Genomic DNA, 3643 nt, shown 5'->3' with positions numbered 1-3643 from the left:
GCGTTGGAGAATCATATCGATCGGGTTTCCCATCAATTTCTCCTCCAAGGATCCGTATCTGTTCGGATAAGCCATCATGTTTAGGATATGATCCCTTACGAGTACCCTCTTGCATGGTGGCTGTCATTATCTTTCTCATAGCTTCTTGTCTAGAAGCTCTATCCTGATGACCAAAGAGTTCCTTAAGATTGTTCATAATATCATAAGCTGTTGGTAAATCTTTATGCTGATATTGCAATACATTTGACATTGAAGCCAAAATGTAACACCGCACCATCTCATCTGCCTTTACCCATCTCTTATGATATTCAATCTCCTCTTGGGTAGATTCACCAGTGGGTGCATCGGGACAAGGTTCAATCAAGACAAATTTATAGCTTTCAGTAATCAGAACAATATCCAGGTTTCTTTTCCAATCTATGTAATTTGGTCCAGAAGTCTATTTTGTTGAAGTATGATGGACAGTGGGTTGAAAGTCATCCTAAGAATCACAAATAACTTTTGGTCAGAACTCTAAATTTAGAATAATATTGATTCCTCAAACAATACTATTTTAAATTAACTAACACCTCATAACACCGTGAATTTTGTATGCCACGTTAGTGTGGACGTATACAATTTCAACATTTGTAAAAAGGAGGGTTTTAACCCATTAATTTTATTATCTTGTCAACCTAACTTTTTGACAAATAAAATTAATAGTTGGTATTATTTGGTCACACAAATAATAACAGTGACTCCGTTGGGGAGGATACTATTAGATGTATCTAAGTGTACACCATTACTTGACACTAAGTCCATTAATAAGATTATGCCCCTTCCGTTGGGGAAGATCACACGCTCTTGATTAACTTCCTATAGTCATCCAAAAATGGAAGTATGTTCTAGTGATCCGCAAACAAGCTCATCCGTTATGGAGGAAGGCACTCAGAGCCAACGCGCAAGCTTGTTTGCATCACTTACAAACCAGTAATGGAGACCATGGGATTTACTTAAAAATCCCTCTCCTACTTAGTTATTTATAAATGAGGAATTTTAACTATGCTAGCCTACTAAACTTGTAAACTAACATGCACACACAGCACAATATAAAAGCAATAAATAGAAAATCTAATTTTCAACTATTATGGCTTTTATCTTTAATTGTCTTCGTGTGTTGTCATCCCAAGCTCGCCATATTTGGCCACGTCGTACTAATCAGCATCCATCTTGCTCTAGTTCATTGCGCCTCGGTCCTTAGAAGGTTCCACGCTTTGCAAGATTTGATCATGACATAAATAGAATTTTACATTTTTGATCCTATATTCCATAAAAGGAATGTACATGTATCTAGATCAAAAATAAAATCCTAATAAAACTAAATCAGACTCCTGCTGTATTTTAATACAATCATGCACACATATAAATGCCCTTGACATGTCCAAGGGTCCAATCACACACATAATAACTAAAAGCCATAATAGTTGGATCCTGCATCCATAGAGTTAACACATCCTACTATTAACCTGCCTAAATTATATGACATGTGCATAATTAAACTAAATACCAAATACAGGCAAAAACCCTAGCTCGATACCAATTGTTGGTTCTACTCGGAAAACCTATAGGTTCCCATCTGTACAAAATTTTGTACAAAGGTCTGAACCTTTCCCTAGCTACCATGTGTTCTTTTAAATTAAATTTTGGATCGCTGCGGAACTTAACACGTTTGATCCAAAACTTAATCTATTTGTTCTTTTAGGTTTTGACTTGGATCTCTTGCGGAACTTAACACGTTCGACCCAAGTCTCCTTAAGTTATTAATTCCATTAAATATTAATTTCCATAAATGGATCGACGTGGCGAGGCACATGGCCTTCTTGGATATGGGAGCAACCACCACCGACTAGACAAAACCTTTAATAGAAAGCTAATATTTAATTTCCTAAAATAACTTTAGGTTAACCAAAGAACAATCAAATCACAAGGAAAAGAAAGAAACAAAAGAACACAACTTTGAAAATATATTCGAAATTCTAGAGTAAGCCTCTTGTATTTGGTATTATTTCCATAAATAACTAGCATGATGCGGAAAGGAAAAACTACTAGTTATACCTTCTAGAAAGACCTCTTGATCTTCTGTATTCCTCTTCTAACCTCGAACGTTGTGTGGGCAACGATCTTCCGAGACGAGAAACCACCAATCACCTTCTTCTCCTCCTAGCTAGGTTCGCCAACAAAGAAGCTTCACCAAGGAAGAAAATCAAAACACTAACCAAGCTTCAAGAGATGCTAGCTTTTCTCCTTCTTCTTCTTCTCCGAGGTGTATCCGGCCACCACAAGAGCTCCAAGGAGAGGGAGAGGTTCGGCCACCACAAGAAGAAGAGAGGAAAGGTGTTCGGCCACACCAAAGAATAAGAGAGGAAGAGAAATAATAAGGGTTATCCCATGAAGGCACCTCACCCCTTCTTTATATTCCTTGGCCTTAGTAAATTAGGAAATTTAATTACAATAAAATTTCCTCAATTTCCTTGACATGATTTAATTTAGAAAAATAATATAAATTTTCCAAATCAAACTTCAATGGCGACACATCATTGGAGAACAAATTGGACAAGTTTTAATCAACAATTAAAACTTCCTAATTTGTTTCCGGAAATTTTAAAAATAAAATTTCTCTTTAAAATCTCTTCATGGTTGATAAAGGAAATTTCTATTTTTATTAACATGTGAATAATTTTAAAGAGAAAATAAAACATCTCTCCAATCTACAAATAAGGAAAGAGATCTAATCTCTTTCTTTAATCTTTTAGATCTTTACAAGAGAGATATTTTATTTTTAATTCTCTTTAAATTATATCTTCCACATAATAATAAAAATTAAAATTAAAATTTTTATTTTTTTGTCGGCCCTACTAGCTTGGGTTCAAGCTAGGCCGCCACCCAATTTATACCTAGGCTGCCCTAGCTGTTCCCAAGCTAGCTTGGCGGCCCTCATTGGGTGGGTAGAAGGTGGGTATAGGTGGGTATAGAACCTATAAATAAGAGGCTACGATAGGGACCGAGAGGAGGAATTGGTTTTGGTCTCCCATAAAATTAAGCATGTTCGCCCAACACACAACTTAATTTTATCAATGATAATTCATTCCACTAGAGAACTATCATTGAACTACCGCACTAATCCCAAATTACATTTTGGGCTCCTTCTTATTATAGTGTGTTAGTCTCCGTGTTTAAGATATCGAATGTCCACTAATTAAGTGAGTTACGACAACTCATTTAATTAATGTCTAAGTCCAAGAGTAGTACCACTCAACCTTATCGTCATGTCGGACTAAGTCCACCGCAGGTTTAACATGACAATCCTTATGAGCTCCTCTTGGGGACATTATCAACCTAGTATCTCTAGGACACAGCTTCCTTCTATAATCAACAACACACTATAAGTGATATCATTTCCCAATTTATCGGGCTTATTGATTCATCGAACTAAATCTCACCCATAAATTAAAGAAATAAATATCAAATATATGTGCTTGTTATTATATTAGGATTAGAGCACACTTCCATAATAACCGAGGTCTTTGTTCCTTTATAAAGTCGTGATAAAAGAAACGACCTCAAATGGTCCCACTCAATACACTCTGAGTGTACTAGTGTAATT

The sequence above is a fragment of the Zingiber officinale genome, chromosome 8B (assembly GCF_018446385.1).
Source record: "Zingiber officinale cultivar Zhangliang chromosome 8B, Zo_v1.1, whole genome shotgun sequence".
In the NCBI taxonomy this organism is placed as follows: Eukaryota; Viridiplantae; Streptophyta; class Magnoliopsida; order Zingiberales; family Zingiberaceae; genus Zingiber; species Zingiber officinale.
This window is presented reverse-complemented; position numbering follows the sequence as displayed.